The 26,376-nt window shown below is 45.0% G+C and overlaps 1 protein-coding gene across 1 annotated transcript in view; it reads right to left on the bottom strand.

The window, feature by feature from the left end:
* The window catches only part of GDNF (glial cell derived neurotrophic factor), a 46,726-nt gene extending 32,820 nt beyond the window's left edge, over window positions 1–13,906 (bottom strand). The window contains exon 1 of the mRNA XM_088455000.1: window positions 13,658–13,906. The gene's annotated coding sequence lies outside the window, so the exon portion shown is untranslated. The remainder of the gene's footprint in view (window positions 1–13,657) is intronic.
* Between the last annotated feature and the right edge of the window lie 12,470 nt (window positions 13,907–26,376).

A 26,376-nucleotide genomic window follows, 5' to 3' on the forward strand; every position in this document is an offset into this window, starting at 1 on the left:
GCTATTTTATGATGCTTTATACCCATATGTTTGATAAGGAGACTGTAATGTTTGATAAGGAGACTGTAATGTATGATAATGAGACGGTAATGTTTGATAAGGAGACGGTAATGTATGATAAGGAGACTGTAATGTTTGATAAGGAGACTGTAATGTTTGATAAGGAGACTGTAATGTTTGATAAGGAGGCGGTAATGTATGATAACTTAGGAGATGGTAATGTATGATAAGGAGATGGTAATGTTTGGTAAGGAGACGGTAATGTATGATAAGGAGACTGTAATGTTTGATAAGGAGACGGTAATGTTTGATAAGGAGACTAATGTATTGATAAGGAGGCGGTAATGTATGATAAGAAGACTGTAATGTTTGATAAGGAGACGGTAATGTGTGATAAGGAGACGGTAATGTTTGATAAGGAGACTGTAATGTATGATAAGGAGACTGTAATGTTTGATAAGGAGACGGTAATGTGTGATAAGGAGACGGTAATGTTTGATAAGGAGACTGTAATGTATGATAACGTAGACGGTAATGTTTGATAAGGAGACAGTAATGTTTGATAAGGAGACGGTAATGTATGATAAGGAGACGGTAATGTATGATAAGGAGACTGTAATGTTTGATAAGGAGACGGTAATGTTTGATAAGGAGACGGTAATGTATGATAAGGAGACGGTAATGTTTGATAAGGAGACTGTAATGTATGATAACGTAGACGGTAATGTTTGATAAGGAGACGGTAATGTATGATAAGGAGACTGTAATGTTTGATAAGGAGACTGTAATGTTTGATAAGGAGGCGGTAATGTATGATAACTTAGGAGATGGTAATGTATGATAAGGAGATGGTAATGTTTGGTAAGGAGACGGTAATGTATGATAAGGAGACTGTAATGTTTGATAAGGAGACGGTAATGTTTGATAAGGAGACTAATGTATTGATAAGGAGGCGGTAATGTATGATAAGAAGACTGTAATGTTTGATAAGGAGACGGTAATGTGTGATAAGGAGACGGTAATGTTTGATAAGGAGACTGTAATGTATGATAAGGAGACTGTAATGTTTGATAAGGAGACGGTAATGTGTGATAAGGAGACGGTAATGTTTGATAAGGAGACTGTAATGTATGATAACGTAGACGGTAATGTTTGATAAGGAGACAGTAATGTTTGATAAGGAGACGGTAATGTATGATAAGGAGACGGTAATGTATGATAAGGAGACTGTAATGTTTGATAAGGAGACGGTAATGTTTGATAAGGAGACGGTAATGTATGATAAGGAGACGGTAATGTTTGATAAGGAGACTGTAATGTATGATAACGTAGACGGTAATGTTTGATAAGGAGACGGTAATGTTTAATAAGGAGACTGTAATGTTTGATAAGGAGACGGTAATGTTTGATAAGGAGACGGTAATGTTTCATAAGGAGACGGTAATGTATGATAAGGAGACTGTAATGTATGATAAGGAGACGGTAATGTTTGATAAGGAGACTGTAATGTTTGATAAGGAGACTGTAATGTTTGATAAGGAGACGGTAATGTTTCATAAGGAGACGGTAATGTATGATAAGGAGACTGTAATGTATGATAAGGAGACGGTAATATTTGATAAGGAGACGGTAATGTATGATAAGGAGACGGTAATAATTGATAAGGAGACTGTAATGTATGATAAGGAGACGGTAATGTGTGATAAGGAGACGGTAATGTGTGATAAGGAGACGGTAATGTTTGATAAGGAGACGGTAATGTATGATAAGGAGACTGTAATGTTTGATAAGGAGACGGTAATGTTTGATAAGGAGACGGTAATGTATGATAAGGAGACGGTAATGTATGATAAGGAGACTGTAATGTTTGATAAGGAGACGGTAATGTTTGATAAGGAGACGGTAATGTATGATAAGGAGACGGTAATGTTTGATAAGGAGACTGTAATGTATGATAACGTAGACGGTAATGTATGATAAGGAGACTGTAATGTTTGATAAGGAGACGGTAATGTTTGATAAGGAGACGGTAATGTTTCATAAGGAGACGGTAATGTATGATAAGGAGACTGTAATGTATGATAAGGAGACGGTAATGTTTGATAAGGAGACTGTAATGTTTGATAAGGAGACTGTAATGTTTCATAAGGAGACGGTAATGTATGATAAGGAGACTGTAATGTATGATAAGGAGACGGTAATATTTGATAAGGAGACGGTAATGTATGATAAGGAGATGGTAATAATTGATAAGGAGACGGTAATGTGTGATAAGGAGATGGTAATGTGTGATAAGGAGAAGGTAATGTGTGATCAGGAGACGGTAATGTGTGATAAGGAGACGGTAATGTTTGATAAGGAGACGGTAATGTATGATAAGGAGACTGTAATGTTTGATAAGGAGACGGTAATGTATGATAAGGAGACGGTAATGTTTGATAAGGAGACTGTAATGTATGATAACGTAGACGGTAATGTTTGATAAGGAGACTGTAATGTATGATAAGGAGACTGTAATGTATGATAAGGAGACGGTAATGTGTGATAAGGAGACGGTAATGTGTGATAAGGAGACTGTAATGTGTGATAAGGAGACGGTAATGTGTGATAAGGAGACTGTAATGTGTGATAAGGAGACGGTAATGTGTGATAAGGAGACGGTAATGTGTGATTAGGAGACGGTAATGTCTGATAAGGAGACTGTAATGTGTGATAAGGAGACTGTAATGTGTGATAAGGAGACGGTAATGTGTGATAAGGAGACGGTAATGTGTGATAAGGAGACGGTAATGTTTGATAAGGAGACGGTAATGTTTGATAAGGAGACAGTAATGTATGATAAGGAGACTGTCCTGTATGATAAGGAGACGGTAATGTATGATAAGGAGACGGTAATGTTTGATAAGGAGACTGTAATGTTTGATAAGGAGACGGTAATGTTTGATAAGGAGACGGTAATGTATGATAAGGAGACTGTAATGTTTGATAAGGAGACGGTAATGTTTTATAAGGAGACGGTAATGTATGATAAGGAGACTGTAATGTTTGATAAGGAGACGGTAATGTTTGATAAGGAGACGGTAATGTATGATAAGGAGACGGTAATGTTTGATAAGGAGACTGTAATGTATGATAACGTAGACGGTAATGTTTGATAAGGAGACGTTAATGTTTGATAAGGAGACTGTAATGTTTCATAAGGAGACGGTAATGTTTGATAAGGAGACGGTAATGTTTCATAAGGAGACGGTAATGTATGATAAGGAGACTGTAATGTGTGATAAGGAGACTGTAATGTATGATAAGGAGACGGTAATGTTTGATAAGGAGACGGTAATGTTTGATAAGGAGACTGTAATGTATGATAAGGAGACTGTAATGTATGATAAGGAGACTGTAATGTGTGATAAGGAGACGGTAATGTGTGATATGGAGGTGGTAATGTTTGATAAGGAGACTGTAATGTATGATAAGGAGACTGTAATGTATGATAAGGAGACTGTAATGTTTGATGAGGAGACGGTAATGTTTGATAAGGAGGCGGTAATGTTTGATAAGTAGACTGTAATGTATGATAAGGAGACGGTAATGTATGATAAGGAGGCTGTAATGTATGATTAGGAGACTGTAATGTATGATAAGGAGACTGTAATGTATGATAAGGAGACTGTAATGTTTGATGAGGAGACGGTAATGTTTGATGAGGAGGCGGTAATGTATGATAAGGAGACTGTAATGTATGATAAGGAGACTGTAATGTTTGATAAGGAGACGGTAATGTATGATAAGGAGACTGTAATGTATGATAAGGAGACGGTAATGTTTGATAAGGAGACGGTAAAGTTTGATATGGAGGCGGTAATGTATGATAAGGAGGCTGTAATGTATGATAGGAGACTGTAATGTATGATAAGGAGACTGTAATGTTTGATGAGGAGACGGTAATGTTTGATAAGGAGGCGGTAATGTATGATAAGGAGACTGTAATGTTTGATAAGGAGACGGTAATGTATGATAAGGAGACTGTAATGTATGATAAGGAGACGGTAATGTTTGATAAGGAGACGGTAATGTTTGATATGGAGGCGGTAATGTATGATAAGGAGGCGGTAATGTTTGATAAGGAGACTCCCTTATCCCGTTTTCGCGTACTTTCAAATTGAATATGGGGTAAAGCGGGCACGAGTGCAATACTTTTCCGCCTACAAAACAGGCGAAGCAGGCGTAAAAGTATCGTGGCTCGGCTCAAATTGAATACGGCTCTTAGTCTGCTATTTTAACATTTCCACAGTGTCATGAAACTCGCATGGCAACTACAGTTACATAGCACATGAGTAAGTGAGCTGAGAGTCTTTGGAATGCCCCTCTGAGCTCTGTCTTCAATGTCACATCCTTCCCATCTCACATGCATATATTCTATGTTGTAGCAGTCACAAAGTCCCCACATTGCACTTTGTACAGGATATGATTTATCTTGCACCTTTTCTGGTGACGTACAAAGAATAATGTACTATCCTATTACTGAAGTTATCTTTGCATGTTTGGGATTTACCATTGTGCTGCTTTAGGAGCCGCTGTCAAGTGTTGGGAAACTCTAGAAAAGTTTGTGTACCGCTCTCACAAAAGTGATGGCACGTCCATAAGAATTCAGTAAAAGCAAAGTTTACACTACGAAAATACTCTGTGTGGGAAGCGCTAGAGCCCAGTATATGCAAAGCAAAAATAGACACTCACTCCTGCCGCATTAACCCTTTCTCTCTCTGCTTTCTGTGAAGAGATGAAAATGACCCCCTTGAAAAGCCATTTGCCCCTATACTTGGTTTACTGGCTAAAAAAAACCCACTGCCCCTAATTCCTTTTTTCTCCCTCTTTGGGGTTAATACATAAATCTCTATAGTTAAACCTCTCAAAGGGGCGGCAGCGTGATCTCGGCGCTCATAATGTTGGTGGTCAGAATACGGACAGCACAGAGGCGCTTTAAGAGAGGGGGGACCCGTGTGCAGGCTCCAATCAGGCCCCTCCTCTCCGGCGGTACAATGGACCGCACGGTCGTACTTCACCGATGTTCGCTAAACTGCGCATGCGTAAAGTTCGCAATGTGCGTGCGCAAACTAGCTGCTACGATCAGAAATTTCTCTCTCCTTGAACACAGCCAGGTCGGTAGTTTGAGTGACAGAATGAGGCGTTTGTGGGTGGTAACAGGGGAAGGTGCCTTAAAACTGGGGAGTGGAGATCCGAACGCAGGCGTGCCTAATTATGCGAATGGCGTTTTATTGGAGTGCATAATTAACAAAGTAATGTCATGGCACACGTGACATGGGAGGTTTGTACACTGACCTGATCGTAGTGCTTAAGAGAGGGTATGGTCAACCTTAAGCTCTACGACCAGTCCCGATGGTTACCGATGGTCTCGATTAATCCTTATATGGCCGGAGATGACGTGTAATGCGTACGAGAAGGGGGCGTATTTTTTATCTTACGGCCGCATCCTCCCCTTGGTCGGCCAGCAAACGATTGGATCTTAAGGACGCAACTTGCGAGTGCATCATTTGCATATCCGGCCCCTTTTCCCTTATGACCGTGTGGCCGCAACGACCGACTCTGAATGAGGTCCAATGTGCCATAGTCTACTGCGCATGCGCAGGTCTCTGGGAACATGGCGCCTGGGTCGCTTTCCCGGGGCATCTCTACTGTGCATGCGTGAATCACCAGGGAAATGGCCACGGTGGCCATTTTCCCGGTGATTTCTGCAGCACTGCAGTCAGCGCCGGGCTGACAGAAAGGTAAGTATATTTAATTGTGTGGCAGGGTGTGCGGTGTGTGGGCCAACCCTGGACCCAGGGGCCCGTGTTCACCAGACACCTTGCACCCATTATAAATACGCCCGGTGGTGGAAATCCTGATGCATGCAGATAAGTATTCTAAACTACCCCTTATCCTCCTAACATTAACCCACCTTTCCAACAGCCTTACACTAACTCTCCTCTCCTGCAGCCTAACCAAACCATTCCCCCCCACAGCCTGACCTGAATGCTCCCTTCCTGTAGCCTATCCCTAACTGTCCCCTTTGCAGCCAGACCCGAACCCTCCCCTCCCGCAGCCTAACCCTATCCTAACCCCTAACCCTAATACCGTCGAGATCGCAGCCGTCAGGATCCTGGAGGCGGGATTCTGACTGCTGTCGGGATTCCAGTGCCGGGAATCGACCAACGCATTGTAGGTTAACTGCACCTGTAATAGAATTTTAACTGACAACTCCTCTTCCCTACACCTGATCTGTAGGAGTCCCTTGTCAGAGAACCCATAAATTGGGAGAACTCTCCCACCCTTATCACAGCAATGTCTCCATGTCCCCTCCATTGAATACCATGGACAATTTTCAACTCCTATAGAAATATGTTAGTTGGCATTCCTTGCACATGTGAATCAATCTAGTTTTAATTTCATAAAGTCTGAAGCCGGCAGCTTTATCTCATCCCCCTGTTCTCTTGGGGATGTCAGCATGTGACGGATTTCTAAGCAAGTGATGAAAGCAGGGTGGACAGAGGCTAAAAATTTTAATTTTGGGTGACTACAGATTGAACTGATACCATAAGTGTTGGATTGGTGTCACTGCCTACATTTATGATGGTGCCGACGCTGTATGTTATCACATGTTATTTCTATGTGGTGTTAACAGCTGAACATTGGGGTTCCTGAGTTGTGTCTGCCGAGCTGTGTGCGTGTCTGTGAATGCATGAAAATCTTGTCGCTTTTTATAACGGATCTTAAGTGTTCCTCTGTGTCCGTGCAAAGCGTCGGGGGGGTTGCACAGGTTTCACGTCTCAGTGTTTCACCCATCTTGCATCCTGTTGGCATTACAGACGCTTATACAGAATGCCTCTGCTTGCGGTTTGTAACTGGAGATGTGGAGTTAATCTCAGCAGGGCATGTCACAGATAGAGAAATGAAACAGCGCTCCGAAGAGTGTTTAAACAAGTTATATACCTTTCCAGCACATGAGGAATGACCTCAATATTCACTCGCTGCTACTATTTTTATTCACGCGGTTAGAAAAATATACTAGATGAGAGAAACTTGCTGAGCATAATAGAAAAGCTGTGACTAGCACAAGGTGCATTCTAAATCAGTGCATCCACCAACATAACAGAATCCCCCTATCATAGAAATCTTCACTTAGGCAACATACAGGGCAAAATAAATGATTAACTCCATGATAGGTGTGACACGAGAGGCAGTACTATGCTGGTGCCCATTGATAACATCTAGAGATACCAGTTGTCTACACAGTAGAGGCAGCCATTTGGTGGGATGGACAACTATTCAGACCAAGCAGCCTCTCAATTCTCTTGGAAGTAATGAAACCACTGGGGCATGAAACAGTTGACTGCTAGGAAACAAAATGTCCGCCATGTGGTTTTCTTTTTACATACACCAATGGTCCTTAATCCTGTTCCTCAGTATCTTGGAACTTGTGGGCTGGAGTTTGAGATGCAGATGATTAACAGTAATAGTATTGGCATATTTGAGATGCAGGTGGCCTAACAGTAATGAAATATTGGCATTAATGGATATGTAACAATGATCAAACAGTGGTTAATATCATGATGTTGAGATGTTGACAGCTGGGCCACATTCTAGACAAATGAGATTCACAAAACTATAGTCTGCAGAGCCAATGGACCTCTCTGCCTTCCCGCACAGATGCAGACATGTCATGTTTTACTGTACTGCCCAAATAGTGTCACTAAGCAAGTCAGAGCAGGACCACCGGAAATTAAAATGCAAAAAATAAAGTTGAAAATTGTATATGGGCTGAATACCATTTACCTAAACTATAGATGGGTTATATTATATGCAAGAACATTAGATAAAAACATACTGTTGAAATCTGTTTTACATTATGGGCCCATACATCTAGCCTGTATTGGTTCAATTCCCCATTCTGCTGACGCCGAGTCGGGAATCTGAGAAATCCAACAAGTTGAACAATCTCTAATTGATTTCCCTGGTTTTCCGCCAATCTGATTTTTGATCGCCGACTGATGGATGGGCAGGGCCGGATTAAAGGCAGGGCGACAGGGGCGGTCGTCCAGGGGCCCCCACACATAGGGGGCCCCCCACACACTGTCCCCGACCCCTGGCCACATGCCCCAGGTCAGGTCCGGCTAAGGTTGGTCGCGATCTACTAGAAGCTCGCAGAGCTCCTGCATGTAGATCGTGACCAACTAACTGGGAACGCTGGCCTCTGATCGCTTCATGATGGCACCCGCGTGATGAGAGGATCCTGCGCGCCTTTACTGGATCTAGTTAGATCCAGCAGGCAGCGGCAGCCGTGACGGCGAGACCCGGGAGCCCTGACAGGTAAGTTTTTCACAGGTGTGTGGGCGCGGAGGGGGAGTTAATACTGGGGGTACTACTTTAGGGTGCACGAATACAGGGGGCATTGCAGGGGGCACAACTACTGGGAGCATCGGACAAGTGGCACAACTACAGGGAGCATTGAATAAGAGACAACTATTGGGGGCATTGCAGGGGGCACAACTACTGGGGGCATTAGAGAAGGGGCACAACTACAGGGAGCATTGAAGAAGAAGCACAACTATTGGGGGCATTGCAGGGGGCACAATTACTGTGGGTATCGGACAAGGGGCACAACTACAGGGTGCATTGAATAAGAGGGACAACTACTGGGGCATTGCAGGGGGCACAACTACTGGGGGCATTAGAGAAGGGGCACAACTATTGGGGGCATTGGAGAAGGGGCACAACTTCAGGGGGCATTGCAGAAGGGGTACTATATGTGTGTGTATATATATATATATATATATATATATATATATAATCCTTATTGATAGGGGCCCCCACATGTTTGTTGCCCAGGGGCCCCCACAGAGCTTAATCCGGCCCTGTGGATGGGATCCACGATGGCACAAGGGGGAATCGGGCTGTAGATGTATTGCTCGCATTAAACACACAGCGTAAATGTATTCCCGCTTTTTCTAATCAAAACTTTATTGTGCGTTAGCCAGCCCTCCATTTTGTACTTCAGTTTTATATTGAATGCAAAAGTTTTTTTTTTTTTTTTAAGAAAAAAAAGATTGCTTTCACATTTACTCAATACCAGGTAAAGCTTATCTGGAACACGCCTCAGAATCATTTACACCACCGCTGAAGCTTGTTTTAAATCCAAACCAGTGTCTGTTTATACAGAGAGGAAACAATAGGCAGCTGAATATGGGTCAGGGCGGGAACTGGGTGTGTATATTTTCTGTTTTGAAATACAACACTTTAATGAAAACCACTTACTCTGCTTCACTGACAGGACGCTTTGCTATTGTGCATTTTAGGTTTAATTTAAGAACTTGTTACATTTTCTTCTTTGGTTGAATGTATGAGCATAACCAACAGACTGAAACGCGTCGTGCAAGGACGTTACATGAAATAAGGATGAACAAAATAGAGCACAACAAAATACTAAACATCCTCTGTCTGTTATGTAGAACAATTTACTTTTAGCATCCTCTAAGCAGCACCTACTTTAGTGTGTGTATGTGTGTGTGTCTGTCTGATGCTGGGCACACACATAGTGATATTTTACCCGATCTGGCCGATTCCGAACATTGGAACGACAGATCGTGGAAAATATGGCCAAATTGAGAGTAAATCGTGAGTCCCCACTCACAATCACGATGCGATGCGCATCCCCACTGCTCGCACATCGCATCGTCAGCTCTGCCGGGCAGTAGGGCAGATCTGACAATCTAGGACACGATGCACTGTGAAAGTCTGGATGCAGGAGAGATCATTTGAAGGTTGGACACCAAATTGTGTGGAGATCGTGTGCAGATCGTGTGGAGATCGTGTGCAGAGCTGCCGGGGAGAGTTTCAAGGGAAATCGTACACATCGGCTGATCATGGGCAGATCACTATGTCTGTGGCCAGTTTCAGATAGCAGCATCAGCTATCTCTGATATAAAAGTGTTGTGTTAAGGCACAGGTTCTCAAACTCGGTCCTCAGGATCCCAAAAAGTGCATGTTTTCCAGGTCTCCTCATAGAATCACAAATACAATAATTTGCTCCACCTGTGGATCTTTTAAAATGTGTGAGTTAGTAATGAGTAGACCTGTGCACCTGCTGGGTGACCTGGAACATGTGTACTGTGTGGGTTCCTGAGGACCGAGTTTGAGAACCACTGTTTTAAGGCATAAAGGACCATGTTAAATTTAATATAGTTATTCTTGGCGGCAATATTTATAGTAAGACATTAGTTATTTATAAACAGAAATTTTTATAGCGCACACATATTCGGCAGCGCTTTACAGTGAGGTTTACAATCTGTATTTCCCACCACATGTATACACACACACGCTAGTTTCTTGTCAGAATACGATTGACATACCAGTATATTGTTGTATTGTGTACGGAAACCGGAGCACCCGAAGGAAACCCACACAAACACAGAGAGAACATACAAACTCCACATTATTACTCAATAGGTTTTTTTAATGGTTTTCCACAACTTTTCAGAATGCCGCAATCTTGTGTTGTCATGGCATTGGAGTGAGTTCTACAGTCTATATGGTTCCATTTATTTCTGGGTAAGCGGTCAAACCATAAACTTAATTTATTAAGATATGATGACCAATCATTTTTCATCCTCCAATAGGTATTATTTAAAGTTTTCAGGAAACTTATCTATCATTGAACTGGTTCACATAAGATTCATTTTGCATGGAAAAGCCATCCCATAACTGCACATGCATCATACAGACCTGCATGTATTATACAGGCTAACTAGGCAGGAAATGCTAGTCACAGGTCTACACTAACCAAAAACATGATTTTGTTAAAGAATTGCTGACTATTCACAGAGTTACATGTGATTGGTTCTGCTTGTTTTTATTTCTTTATTAATATTACCAGCACAGGAGCATCTTACAGTATTATTATTATTAATGATAAGTTTTATTTATATGGTGCCACCTGTGGTCTGCAGCGCCGTACAGAGGGCACTGGTGTAAAAACAAAACAAAAACAAAGGCCAGGGGTGATTTGCAGGGTGGCGCCGTGGTTAGTATTGCTACACCAAAGCTGGGTTCGATCCTAGCAAGGGAGCTATCTGCATGTTGTGTGTGTATGTCTATCTATGATTGCATGGATTGCACTAGTCAGACACACTGGTAAATTCAAAGTTAACTCTGTTAAAGAAATTAAATTGCAAGCTCCACATAGGGACTAATGTGCGTCAACAAAAGTATTTGATTGTACAGCACTTTAGAATATGATTGCACTAAATAAGGGAAATGAATGCCTTCCATCTACGCTGAAACTTTAATAGAGAGGTACATATCCTATGCTGCATAGGAAAAATTACTGATCATTTATTTCAGGCTAGCTTTGTGTCTTTTTTTTTTTTTTTTGCGCAGGACTTGGATGTTGCTGAAGATTGATTGATAGGTGTAATTCCGCCATCTGCACACTAGAGGTCGCGAGAATACACTTTGGCATGGAACGCAAGAAGCATTTTTATGAGTGTGATTCTTGCTCGCAGTCATATGTGATCAATAGACGCTGAATATGTTGTCATGCTTATTCCAACTGACATTCTGGAGCACTAACCAGTTATATTAAGAAACAGTATTTGTAATGTCACAACTAAGTATAATTGTTTTTTTTTTTTTTTTAGGAATTTTGTTGGACTGAGTGAGATTATGGGACGTACAGTATATTGTGTATATACACATTCCATATATACATACAAAATCAACAATGCATGGGAAATAAAACTTCCTCTGGTTTATTTATGTACACTGATGTGTATAGCAACATTTCCGTCGTGATACGTTTAGTGCCAATATATATCCTACAGGAGGATAATGCAGAATTGTTTGACAATGTAGACGCCGTAAGTATAAATAATACACATAGTTCAAAGCTTCGGTTGAGTGTAATAGTTTGTAGGGCCTTAGGGGAAGGGGTGGGGGAACATCAACCCAACCTGTCTTGTGTTGCTTCAAACGGGGAATGTGCTTTAGTTAAATCGGGCATATGTTTGTCATTGTAGAGCCCAGCAATGCAGAAAGATATATAGACATACACCAACCAGAGAGGCACACAGACCACACATAGACAACAATCCCATCCACTTGGGACGTCATGTGGAGAAAAGCCTGAGGCATCATCAGCCCAGTACAATTCCTGATTACATCTAGACAGGGGCACAGCTACAAGTGACAGTATAGGACACAGAAGTCCACTTCAACCTCAATGTATGAGACCACACACAACCTGTGGCTCCCCATCTTCAGGTCTCAGCGTGCATGCTGCGACTTCTAGTGCCACAAGATCTACAGAACCACGCGTTGCCTACTTGTGTATGCTATATGTCTTACCCGGTCCTGCACGTTCTTCTATATTTATTTTACAGTCACACAGGTCTGTCTGTCTGTCTGTCTATCTATCTATCTATCTATCTATCTATCTATCTATCTATCTATCTATCTATCTATCTATCTATCTATCTATCTATCTATCTATCTCATCTCTCTCTCTCTCTCTCTCTCTCTCTCTCTCTCTATCTCTATCTCATACCCAATCATGTATATCTCTCTCCCTCTCTCTCTCTCTCTCTCTCTCTCTCTCTCTCTCTCTCTCTCTCTCTCATATCTCTCTCTCTCTCTATCTCATACCTAATCATGTATATCTCTCTCTCTAATCTCTCTCTCTCTCTCTCTCTCTCTCTCTCTCTCTCTCTCATACCTAATCATGTATATCTCTCTCTCTAATCTCTCTCTCTCTCTCTCATACCTATCTATCTATCTCTCTCTCTCTCTCTCTCTCTCTCTCTCTCTCTCATACCTAATCATGTATCTCTCTCTCTCTAATCTCTCTCCCTCTAATCTCTCTCTCTCTCTCTCTCTCTCTCTCTCTCTCTCTCTCTCTCTCTCTCTCTCATATCTATCTATCTATCTATCTATCTATCTATCTATCTATCTATCTATCTATCTATCTATCTATCTATCTATCTATCTATCTATCTATCTATCTCTCATACCTAATCATCTCTCTCTCTCTCGTATATATAACTTTCTCCAGTTTTGCTAGATGAAACGATCTGTTATGTTTTTGCACCGTTGTTGCCTCATTTATGCAAAAATAAATAACTAAACGAACAAACTGCTCCTTAATGAGCATCAATGTAGATATTTAAAATACAAAAACAAACAAATAAGTAATAAATAAACAAATAGTAAAGTCAAAATATGATCTTATGTATCCTATAAATACTAAAACGCTGTATGTGCTGTGACTTTGAAGCGCTTGCGGTGGAAGCTATGGTCACATAGTTGCATGTGAGTGATCGGAGCCTTGTTACACTGTTGCATGTGAGTGATCGGAGCCTTGTTACACTGTTGCATGTGAGTGATCGGAGCCTTGTTACATTGTTGTATGTGAGTGATCAGAACCTTTGTTACATTGTTGCATGTGAGTGATCAGAACCTTGTTACACTGTTGTATGTGAGTGATCAGAACCTTTGTTACATTGTTGCATGTGAGTGATCAGAACCTTGTTGCATTGTAGCATGTTAATGGTGTTTAGAACGTTGTTAGAGGGCGCCCAGGTGCAGTCCTGAGCCTCTCAGGGACACCTACCGTTTGTGTGGCCTCTCCAGCCCTGAGATGGACATGAATCCGGACCCTGGGAAATGAGAAATGACTGTCTGGGTATCCAGGTGTCCTAACAACTTGTCCTAGAAGTGTCCTCCTGGACTAGGGGGTGTGGGGGGCAAAGATCTGACCACAGTGGTGGGCAGGTGGGTCTGACTGATCTTTAGCCCTGGATAAAAGAAGAAGAAGAAAAAAGGGAACCAGCTGCTACAGTAAGTCCTCTCCTTATCCCCTCCAAATGGATCAACCAGAGAAACAGCAGCAATTCTGCATGGTGTAGAACTGGAGGTTAAAATCCTTCAGAGGAATCCAACAACCACAGACCATCAACAACTGCTGAGAGTCAGATGAAGACATGGGGGCTCCTGTATCAGCAGCTGCTGGTCCCAGGGAACTCACAGCTGAGGGGAGGGTAGGTAACACCCAGGCAGGTCACTGAGGAGAGATCACCAAGGCTGGGGACTGGTTAGCTGGTGCAAAGCAAGAAGACTTTCTCCTGGCACAGATCTGGACACATAGCACAAGATAAAGATCCAAGTGGCATGCGTAGGGTGAGACAGACCACTTCTGCAATCCAAGCTCCCTATGAAGTGAGACCAGGCTCCTGATCCTGTCCTGCCTGCACTGGGAGCACTAGCTGAGCTGGAGAGTGATAGCAGTGCACTCAGAGGCTGGCTGCAGGGCAGATGTGAAGTCCACATGAAAGGGAATATTTGCCAAGTGGAAAAGCGATGGGGATGGATTTATAGGCTCCCTGAGTGTGACGTGCTGCAGGGGGGTCTCCTCTCATTGGCTCTCGTACTTCACATCCAGGACCTTCTTCAGAGTTTTTAAATATCTCTTTGGTGAAGTCAATGTTCTAAAAATCGTTTATTTTACTCTGGGTGGCCGGGTGGGGGGAGACTCCCTCACTGACCTCAAAAGAATTAGTTGTCCAGGTCATAATGACTTTACTTTCTCAATAAAAATAATTATTGCCCCATATTAAGTAAAAAACCCAAAAAACCGAACTAAAGGGTTAATCGTACCTCGGCGTGAGTGCTTGTGCCCAAGTTAAAGACTGATGCTTATTTACATAGAGTGCTGGTTTCTGTATCATCCCCCCATGTGCTTCCTGCTGTACCAGTGATAAAATAAATATTTCCTTACAGCAAGGTGACACGATGCAAATCAGCAGGAGACGCCTCACGCCTGCTGCAGGCTAGTGATGGTGCCCCCAGCCTCATACACACTGCTGCAAGCATTGGCAGATAGGGCTTTCTGCCATTAACCCCTGCATGGCTGGCACACAGGTGTTCAATGGGCTTCTGTGGTTCAGTCACTTTCATCTGCAATATTAAGGATTTATATGTAATGGTATTATATATTATCACTCATTACTATTATATTAATGGGCAATTGGAAACATTTGATCCCAGGTATGTGTTGGTGTTGAGTCTATTTTTCCTGCCCATTTCTATGCAGTACTATGTATGTGTGATTGTATGGCACTAAATAGATGCTGTGTATGCCTAAGCTCTGTAAAAGATAACATCTGCCAATCAGTATCTTGCTGCATGACTAGCAGAGAAGAGTGATTGACAGCTGCATTGCTCTGGGTTGCACACACAAGCTTTCCGCGCTGATAGAGGTTGTCAGGCTGCTGATATTAGCTTGTTGGAATATTCAAATACATGCAGAAGGGAATCATGGGAAATGCTATTAGCATAGCATGGCTGATTGCCCCTCCCACTGTTATTCTGTGGTAACCTGACGCAGATTCCTGCTGACACAGAATATCCACCTGCAAATAGATCTGCTACCAGTCAGCTGTGGCATCTCAGGGCAACCCAGGGTGCTCTGGTTTGGGATGGGCAGTGACAACTCATATTTAACAAACATTGATAGTTTGCTTGTGATGACCGATGTTTTACCATCGATGTGTGCGTTATGATGTTTCTCCGCTATCACTAGCTGAGTTCTGGCCGCCGTCATGCGGTGATAGGTTTCCCTCCCTTCGCCAAGTCCTCGTGTTAAGCCGGGTACACACTAGATGACTTGTGTTCCCGGTCGACGGCAGATGCGACGAACGACATATCGTGCGGTCAGTACAAACCACCTGATCTGGTAAACGAACCGCATGTCGTTCCCCCGCCGCATCCTAATGCATGGGGTCGTCAGTCAGATCCTCAGATTGAGCAACATGTACGGTAGATCTGAGGATGCGACGGGCAACCCGGCAAGAGTGCGCATTATGCGTGCACACCGGAAAACAACAAATCATTTAAAAATCGTCTAGTGTGTACCCAGCTTTAACTGTCCTTTAGCCCAGCCCTTTTTTTCTGGTTGGCCCAGCTAAGTCACATGGCTGCACTTGTGCCACCCATCGATGGTTCAACCATTGTTGGTTTCCTGCCATCGATGAAAGGTGCAGCTCAAGCTTCAAAGATTTAGGGGGTCATTCAGACCCACTCGCAAGCGGCAGTACGCTCGCAAGTGGGTCGATGTTCCCCACTGCGCATGCGCACGACGGAGGGAGCTCCATCGTGCGCATGCGCGAGACCCGGACTGCGACAGCCAAGCTGTCGCTCCGGGTCTCGCACCAAAGGGGGCGTGCTGTCGATGGTGATTGACAGCACGCCCCCTTTGGTGGGCGTGCCGGGGGCGTGCCTGCCAGACAGAGGCGTACGCATGGGAACGCCTACCGTCTGAAGCCGGCCCCACTGACATCACTAGTGATGTCAGTGGGAGTGATTTTGGCTCTGATAGAGCCAAAATCACTTCAGGACTTGTGGCTGGGAAACCCTACCGCAGGGTTTCCGTCGCAAGTCCGATGGTCGCGATGGTCTGGACCATCGTGACCATCTTTTTGGACGCTCGTATATGCTGTGGGTGGTCACCCACAGCTATACGAGCGTCCAGGAGGATGCTCCATTTTAATGGAGGAGGACCCTGATTCAGAGCGAGCGCTCTGGTCAGAGCGTCCGGCTCTGAATCAGGCCCTTAATCCATGCTGATCCCAACCTCTGGAACTCACTCCCTCTCCCTATCAGACTCTAGACCTCCACACTCTTACCTTTCTGTGTCACCCCTCTTTGTCCCCCCATCCCCCTACTGATTGTAAGCTCTCATGTACTTGTACTTTCCCCACCTTAGCCCTGAACCAGTCTGCAGCACCCATCATCTACTAGGGTACAGGTTTTAGCCAATGCTGACTTTGTGGTTGTTATGTATATGCACAATTGTTTGTTTATTATCTAACCTGTTTGTATCACAATGTTATGTGATATATAACCTATCTCTTTGCACTATGGGCCTGACTCTGAGATGGAGGCAGCAGCGTTACGGCGGCCGGAGTCACGGCGGTGATAATATGCGAATGGTATCAGCCTTCCTCTGGTGTAGTAGCCGGCGTTTGATTGTGCAAGGACTAAGCTGCCCACTGTCAGCGTCTCTGCGCGGTGTAACACAGACGGTGGTTCTTTACAAGCCACCATCACTGCACCATTGCTCACACCTTTGGCACTTGCACCAGACCTATAGGAGGTGCAGTTTCTATGCCTGGCTCAGGCCTCCCATGGTGGCGCCTGTGCGTCTGTGAATGCAGCCGCTTCCACTGACACGCCCACGACGCTCTCATTACATGCCCATGAGACAGACAATTTTTGCGTTCACTTCTGACCACCTCCCATTCACTGTCCTGGAACCCCCAGCTCATTTCTGATACCATCTGAGCCGGTCGCAACAGCGCCTTTGTGCGTAACTCATGTGCTTTACGGGGGGGGGAGTTTCAGAAATTTTTGCTTGTGCGCAGTTGCAAAAAAATCGCTCAACTACGTATCAGCACTGCTCTGAATCAGGCCCTGTGACAGCATATGCACTCAGGGACGTCCTGCAAACACTTTGTGGTGCCTGATAAATAAAAGTTAATATAATAATATTAATAATAATAATAATAATAGTAATAATCGCTCTCTCACTAACAGTCGTATTTATCAAAAGTTTTCAATCCTTAAATCATGTGGAAACGGCTGCACCTTTAAGGCAATCTTATGTATCAGAGCTATTTACTAAATGTCTAAGGCAGAAGATATTGCAGATGTATGCCACGTTCTGCAAACGCTGAATGCCGCAGTCCACCTGTCGTTAATGGGAACTGCGTCCTGGAGCAATGTATGAAGCTCCAAAAAGCTTAGTATTAGGGTCACATGTGCCCAGCGGGGTCAGCCAGGGAGGGACCCGGAAGCTTTGTCTGAAATGTTAGAACCTAAAAAAAAGTTTTGAAGAAATGTGGCATAAAACTGTGGCCATTCATAAATATAAATAGGCCCCTTACTATTTTATTTACTATTTATTATCTCTCAAAATTATATTTAGAACTAACGTTTATCTAAAATGTTACCAAATTGTAAATAAAATGACCTCTTTTACATAGGGACACTACTATAACCTCATACTTCCCCACCTATTAATACTTCTTTCTTTCCCATTCATATCCCTACCACAAATACCCCCTGCATCTGAACCCACCCCTGATGTCCTGCCCTCCCATTACTCCTCTAAACTCTACCGACTCCTTCACATCTCGACCTAACCCCTTCAATCCCAATGCCCTCCTTTCCCTATTCCCCACCTGCATTACTCAGCTCATCACCTAGTTTCACCAGTATTTCTAACCTACTATCTCCTAGGGCTCTATGGGGGAGATATATCAAACCTTGGAGAGAGATACAGTGGAGAAGTTACCCATAGCTACCAATCAGCTTCCAAATCAGCTTACAGCTATCATCTTATAACAGTGATTCCCAACCTCGGTCCTCAAGGCACACTAATGCTGGCCATACACCTGCGCGACCAGCATCAGATCAGATTCACCATCCGTCTCCTCGGAGCTCCCTGGCAGTCCCGACGGCATATTTGTTGTTATTCTCTGCACGCGATCTGTTGTACGATCGATCCTGTGCCTCACGCGCTCATCAAGGAAAAAGTCACTGAAATTACATGAATGGACGCACGATGCATCGCATGCACAAAATACGCGGTACGATCTGTACACGATAGGATGGAACATATGTGCTGCAGATCTGATCATATGATCCGTTTATAGGAGCTGTGGGATCCTACTTCAAAAATACACGATTTTCACAGGATCCATCCTAAGGACTCGTCGGAAAATCAGGCCCAAAATCGTGCAGGTGTATGGCCAGCATAACAGTCCAGGTTTTAGTGATATCTATGCTTGAGCACAGGTAGTTAAAGCAAAATAACTAAGGGGCTAAGGGCCTGATTCAGAGCCGGACGCTCTGACCAGAGCGCTCGCTCTGAATCAGGGCCCTCCTCCATTAAAATGGAGCGTCCTCCTGGACGCTCGTATAGCTGTGGGTCACCACCCACAGCATATACGGGCGTCCAAAAAGATGGTCGCGATGGTCTTGACCATCGCGACCATCGAACTTGCGAGGGAAACCCTGCGGTCGAGTTTCCCAGCCACAAGCCCTGGAGTGATGTCAGTGGGGCCGGCTTCAGACGGTAGGCGTTCCCATGGGAACGCCTCCGTCTGGTAAGCACGCCCCCAGCATGCCCACCAAAGGGGGCGTGCTGTCAATCAACATCGACAGCAAGCCCCCTTTGGTGCGAGACCCCGAGCGATGGAAAGCCTGTCGCTCGCCGGGTCTCGCGCATGCGCACGATGGAGCTCCCTCCGTCGTGCGCATGCGCAGTGGGGAACATCGACCCACTTGCGAGCGTACTGCCGCTCGCGAGTGGGTCTGAACGACCCCCTAAATAAGTCACCTGTGCTCAAATTAGGGGTGTGCACCGGCCACTTTTCGTGTTTTGTGTTTTGGTTTTGGATCTGGATCTTTCTTCGTGTTTTGGAATTGGATTGGTTTTGCCAAAACCACCCTTCTGTGTTTTGAGTTCTGGGTTTTGTGTTTTGGATGTGTATTTTTTTGAAAAAAAGCATAAAAACAGCTAAAATCACAGAATTTGTGCGTTTTTCTGCTCCTATGCTATTATTAACCTCAATAACCATAATTTCCACTCATTTCCGGTCTATTCTGAACACCTCACACCTCACAATAGTGTTTTTATGTCCAAAAGGTTGCACCGAGGTAGCTGGATGACTATGCTAAGCGACACGAGTGGGCGGCACAAACACATGGCCCATCTAGGAGTGACACTGCAGTGGCAGACAGGATGGCAGTTTGAAAAACTGTACCAAACAGTACATAATGCAAAGAAAAAAAAGAGGTGCAAGATGGAATTGTCCTTGGGCCCTCCCACCCACCCTTATGTTGAATAAACAGGACATGCACACTTTAACAAACCAATCATTTCAGCGCCAGGGTCTGCCACACGACTGTGGCTGAAATGATTGGTTCGTTTGGGCCCCCACAAAACAAGCTGGCAATTAATCTGTCCCTGCACAAACTGGCTCTACGGAGGCAAGATGTCATCCTCATCCACCGATTCCTCACCCTCTTCAGTGTTGGGTACATCCTCATCCTCACAGAGTATTAATTCGTCCCCGCTGAAATCCACCACCACAGGTCCCTCTGTACGTTCTGGAGGCTAGTCTCCCTGGAAGAGTTGATAATTCATTTTTATGAACATCATCTTCTCCAAACTTTGTGGAAGCAACCTCCTACGCCTTTCACTGACAAGGTTCCCGGCTGCACTAAACACTCTTTCGGAGTACACACTGGAGGGGGGGCAACTCAGGTAAAATAGAGCCAGTTTGTGCAGGGGCCTCCAAATTGCCTCTTTTTCCTGCCAGTACAGGTACGAACTGTCTGACATGCCTACTTGGATGCTGTCACCAATGTAATCCTCCACCATTCTGTCAATGGAGACAGTATCATATGCAGTGACAGTAGACATGTCAGAAAATGTTGCCAGGTCCTTCAGTTCGGACCAGATGTCTAAACGTGGTCCTGCCTGCCCTGCATCACCGCCAGCGGGTTGCTTAGGATACCTACGTTTTTTCCTGGCAGCCCCAGTTGCGGGAGAAGATGAAGAAGGAGCTGTTGACGTGTCACGTTCCGCTTCAGCTGACAGTGTTTTCACCAGCAGGTCTTTGCACCTCTGCAGGCTTGTGTCAGCCAGAAAGAGAGACACCACATAGGCTTTAAACCTAGGATCGAGCACGGTGGCCAAAATGTAGTGGTCTGATTTCAACAGATTGACCACCCTGGAATCCTGGCAAAGTGAATGAAGGGCTTCATCCACAAGTCCCACATGCAGAGCGGAATCGCTCCGTCTTAGCTCCTCCTTCACTTTCTCCAGCTGCTTCTGCAAAAGCCTGATGAGGGGAATGACCTGACTCAAGCTGGCAGTGTCTGAACTGACTTCACGTGTGGCAAGTTCGAAGGGCTGGAGAACCTTGCACAACACGGAAATCATTCTCCACTGCGCTTGAGTCAGGTGCATAACCCCTCCTTTGCCTATGTCATAGGTGGATGTATAGGCTTGAATGGCCTTTTGCTGCTCCTCCATCCTCTGAAGCATATAGAGGGTTGAGTTCCACCGCGTCACAACCTCTTGCTTCAGGTGATGGCGGGGCAGGTTCAAGAGTGTTTGCTGGCGCTCCAGTCTTCGGCACGCAGTCGCTGAATGGCGAAAGTGGCCAGAAATTTTTCAGGCCACCCAAAGCATCTCCTGCACGCCCCTGTCGCTTTTCAGAAAATTCTGCACCACCAAGTTTATTGTGTGAGCAAAACATGGGACGTGCTGGAATTTGCCCAGATGTAATGCCCGCACAATATTGGTGGCGTTGTCAGATATCACAAATCCCCAGGAGAGTCTAAGTGGGCAATGATTTCCCTCAGTTTCTCTAAGAGGTTGTCGGCGGTGTGCCTCTTACTGAAACCGGTGATACACAGCGTAGCCTGCCTTGGAATGAGCTGGCATTTCTGAGATGCTGCTACTGGTGACGCTGCTGTTGTTGCTGCGTAAGGTGATACATCTACCCAGTGGGCTGTCACAGTCATATAGTCCTTAGTCTGCCCTGTTCCACTTGTCCACATGTCCGTGGTTAAGTGGACATTGGGTACAACCGCATTTTTCAGGACACTGAGGACACTTTTTCTGAAGTTTATGTACAGTCTCAGTATCGCCTGCCTAGTGAAGTGGAATCTAGACGGGATTTGGAACCGGGGACACACTACCTCCATCAATTGTCTAAATCCCACTGCACTAATGGCGGATACCGGACGCACATCTAACACCAACATAGCAGTCAAGGCCTCAGTTATACGTTTTGCTTCAGGATGACTGCTGTCGTACTTCATCCTCCTTGCTAAGGACTGTTGGAGGGTCAATTGTTTAGTAAAAGTAGTGGTGTTCCTACTGCCTCTCTGGGATGATGAACGACTCCCAGCAGCAGCAGCAACAGCAGCAGCAACAGCAGCAGCAGCGGCAGCAGTAGGAGTAGCAATGCAGGATCCTCCAGATGAATCCCGGATAGTAGAGTCAGTCATGCCAGTGACATGGCCTGCAGGACTACTTCCGATCCTAACTAAGGAGGAAATTGATGAGGAGGGAGTTGACGGTGTGGTTTGTAGGCGCTTGGATACAACAGGACAACGGGATTTAGGTGTCCCTGGACTAGTTACGGTTTTAGCCAAAGTTTCTGAACTTGACAGTAACTTTTTATGAACGCGCTGCAGGTGCCGTATAAGGGAGGATGTTCCTAGGTGGTTAACGTCCCTACCCCTACTTATTTCACCTTTACATATGGTACATATGGCAAGACAGTTGTTGTCCAGATTTGGATAGAAATATTGCCAGACCAAAGAGGTGGAATGTTTGATCTTCAGCCCAGGCATGACCATGATGGGCTTTTTCTTCCCACGGACAACAACTGTCTCCCCCGGAGCCTGATTTAAACAAACCACATCACCATCAGAATCCTCCTCGCCAACTTCCTCTTCAGCGCCAGCTACACCAGTATGCTCATCCTGTTGTACTTCAACAGTGACATCTTCAATTTGCATATCAGCAAGTGGACTGTGGGTGCTCCTTTCAGCACTTGCAGGGGGCGTGCAAATGGTGGAAAGAGCCACCTCTTCCCATCCAGTGCTGGGAAGGTCAGGCATCGCAACCGCCACAACACTTGGACTCTCCTTGGGGATTTGTGATATCTTCGTAGAACGCACAGTTCTTTGCTGGCTTTTGCCAGCTTAACTCGTTTGATTTTTTTAGCGGGAGGAGGGCTTCCATCATCAAGTGAAGCTGAACCACTAGTCATGAACATAGGGAAAGACCTTAGCCGTTCCTTGCCACTCCGTGTCGTAAATGGCATATTGGCAAGTTCATGTTTCTCTTCAGATGATTTAAATGTTTTTTTTAAGGTCATTTTCCTGAACTTTGTCATTTGGGATTGTATGTACCCTCTACTATGTCATTGGGCATCGGCCTTGGCAGACGACGTTGATGGCATGTTATCGTCTATGTCATGACTAGTGGCAGCAGCTTCAGCACTAGGAGGAAGTGGTTCTTGATCTTTCCCTATTTTATTTTTATCTGAGAAAGTTTGGTCCTCCATTTATGTTATATTGATGTATATGTGCGGCTAAGGCGCACACAAACACAGAAAATAATTTTTTATTTTTTGTTGGAGACTACTGCACTTTGTGGGTTACACCACCCTTTAAGAAATGAGCCAGCCGGCTCTTTACTTATGGGACACAGGCGCACGCTTGGCGCTGCTCCTTTGTTGATGCACGTGCAGCTACAGTGCACACAATTCACAAAGACAGAAAAAAAGAAGAATTTTTTATTCTTTGTGGCACGCACTTTGAGGGTTACACCACCCTTTAACAGACAGACGCACGCTTGGCGCTGCTGCTTTGAGGATGCACGTACAGTGCAGACAATTCACAAACACAGAAGAAAATGTTTTATTTTTGTTGGAGTGCACTTTGGGGGTTACACCACCCTTTAACAGACAGACGCACGCTTGGCGCTGCTGCTTTGAGGATGCAGGTGCAGCTAAGCCCACACAATTCACAAAGACAGAAAAAAAAGGAGAATTTTTAATTTTTCGTGGAGCGCACTTTGAGGGTTACACCACCCTTTAACGGACAAGCCAGCCGGCCCTTTACTTATGGGACACAGGCGCACACTTGGCGCTACTTTGTTGATGCACGTGCGGCTACTGCGCACACAAATCACAAACACAAAAAAATATATATTTTTATTTTTTTTGGAGTGCACTTTGGGGGTTACAGCACCCTTTAATGGACAAGCCAGCCGGCCCTTTACTTATGGGACACAGGCGCACAATTGGCGCTGCTCCTTTGTTGATGCACGTGCAGCCACAGTGCACACAATTCACAAACACAGAAAATATTTTTTTATTTGGTTTGGAGTGCACTTTGGGGTTATAGCACCCTTTAACGGTCAAGCCAGCCGGCCCTTTACTTATGACACAGGTGCACCCTTGGCGCTACTTTGTTGATGCAGGTGCGGCTACTGCGCACACAATTCACACAGAAAAAATATTTATTTTTTTTGCACTTGGGGGGAGCACCCCTGATGGACAGAGCACCCCCTGGACAACACTACAGCACCCCTTTAGGACTGAGACACTGCACAGGACTTTGGAGTGGACACAGCCCCTATGGACAACTGACTGCACAACACAGTCCAGCCAGCCCCTATGGACTTTGGAGGAGTGGAGACAGCCCCTATGGACAACAGCAGCACAGCACAACACAGCCAGCCCCTATGAACTTTATTTGGTTTGGAGTGCACTTTGGGGGTTACAGCACTCTTTAACGGTCAAGCCAGCCGGCCCTTTACCTATGACACAGGCGAATGCTTGGCGCTACTTTGTTGATGCACGTGCGGCTACTGCGCACACAATTGACAAACACAAAAAAATATATATTTTTATTTTTTTTGGAGTGCACTTTGGGGGTTACACCACCCTTTAATGGTCAAGCCAGCCGGCCCTTTACTTATGACACAGGCGCTCGCTTGGCGCTACTTTGTTGATGCACGTGCATCTACTGCACACACAATTCACAAACACAAAAAAATATATATTTTTATTTTTTTTGGAGCGCACTTTGGAGGTTACAGCACCCTTTAACAGACAAGCCAGCCGGCCCTTTACTTATGGGACACAGGCGCATGCTTGGCGCTGCTCCTTTGTTGATGCACGTGCAGCCACAGTGCACACAATTCACAAACACAGAAAATATTTTTTTATTTGGTTTGGAGTGCACTTTGGGGTTATAGCACCCTTTAATGGTCAAGCCAGCTGGCCCTTATGACACAGGTGCATGCTTGGCGCTACTTTGTTGATGCAGGTGCGGCTACTGCGCACACAATTCACAAACACAGAAAAAATATTTATTTTTTTAGCACTTGGGGGGAGCACCCCTGATGGACAGAGCACCCCCTGGACAACACTACAGCACCCCTTTAGGACTGGGACACTGCACAGGACTTTGGAGTGGACACAGCCCCTATGGACAACTGACTGCACAACACAGTCCAGCCAGCCGTTATGGACTTTGGAGGAGTGGACACAGCGCCTATGGACAACAGCAGCACAGCACAACACAGCCAGCCCCTATGGACTTTAGAGGAGTGGACACAGCCCCTATGGACAACAGCAACACAGCGCAGCACATCACAACACTACACTACACTACACAGCCCAGCCAGCCCTAACTCCCACCCTCCCTCTTCACTGTCCACAGCCGAGTGAGAAAATGGCGCCGACGTGGGTACCTTATACCTTATATAGAATCCAAAACCCGCGAGACCTGGAAGGCGGGATGATGACGTTTTGCCTCGATTTCAGATCCGAGTCAGGTGGGAAAAGTCGAGCCTGACTCGGATCAGCCTCAGATGGGGGGGGCTCGGGGGGGTTCAGATTTCAGAAATCCGAACCCGCTCACCCCTAGCTCAAATATGGCTATCCTTAAAATCTGAACTGTTAGTGTGTCTTGAGGACCATGGTCGGGAACCCCTGGTCTATAAAATGACTGTTAGAAGCTGATTGGTTGCTATGGGTAACTTCTCCACTTTTTCTCTCTCTAATGCTGGGTACATACTAGACGATGTGTGTACCGAGCGATGTTGGATGAGGTGGTGCATACACATTTGCCGATGCCGGCAACGATGAACGACAGGGGGAGGGGGGTTACGTAGTATGGCCATGTTGCATTCGGCAGCATGGCATTGCTAACAATATCCCCAGATTGGACCGCATGTACAGACGGATGGGGATATTGTGGGTGACCCATGGGCGCGCCCATCGTTCATCGCTTAGTTCATACACACTGGACGATTTGAACGATATATCGTTATCTTTCATATAGTTTATAAATGTCATCCAGTGTGTACAGGGCTAAAGGCTTGATACTATATTATACTATATATATTATACCTGACACTATTTTCACAGGGCACTCATCCACCGTCTACAGACCATAGATCCACCTCCCTCTCTAGCGCAATTTTTCGTTTAGTATGACTGTCATACAAACCAAAAATTTACTGGTAATTACCAATACTTACCCTTCCGGCGAGGTACCGCCAAGTCCAGCAAAGTCCTCCTCTGAAAGGTCCTCCTCTAGGCTGCTGGCAGCCTAACACTGCCAGCGGCAGGGCTCCAGTGCTATGCGCCAGCGTGGCGGTCCATCTGCGCATGTGCATAACACAGGGACCCGGCAGTGCCTGGGAGGCTTTGCTGAAGCCGTAAAGGC

The sequence above is a fragment of the Taudactylus pleione genome, unplaced genomic scaffold, assembly GCF_031769625.1.
Source record: "Taudactylus pleione unplaced genomic scaffold, aTauple2 ptg000639l, whole genome shotgun sequence".
NCBI classification, from domain to species: domain Eukaryota; kingdom Metazoa; phylum Chordata; class Amphibia; order Anura; family Myobatrachidae; genus Taudactylus; species Taudactylus pleione.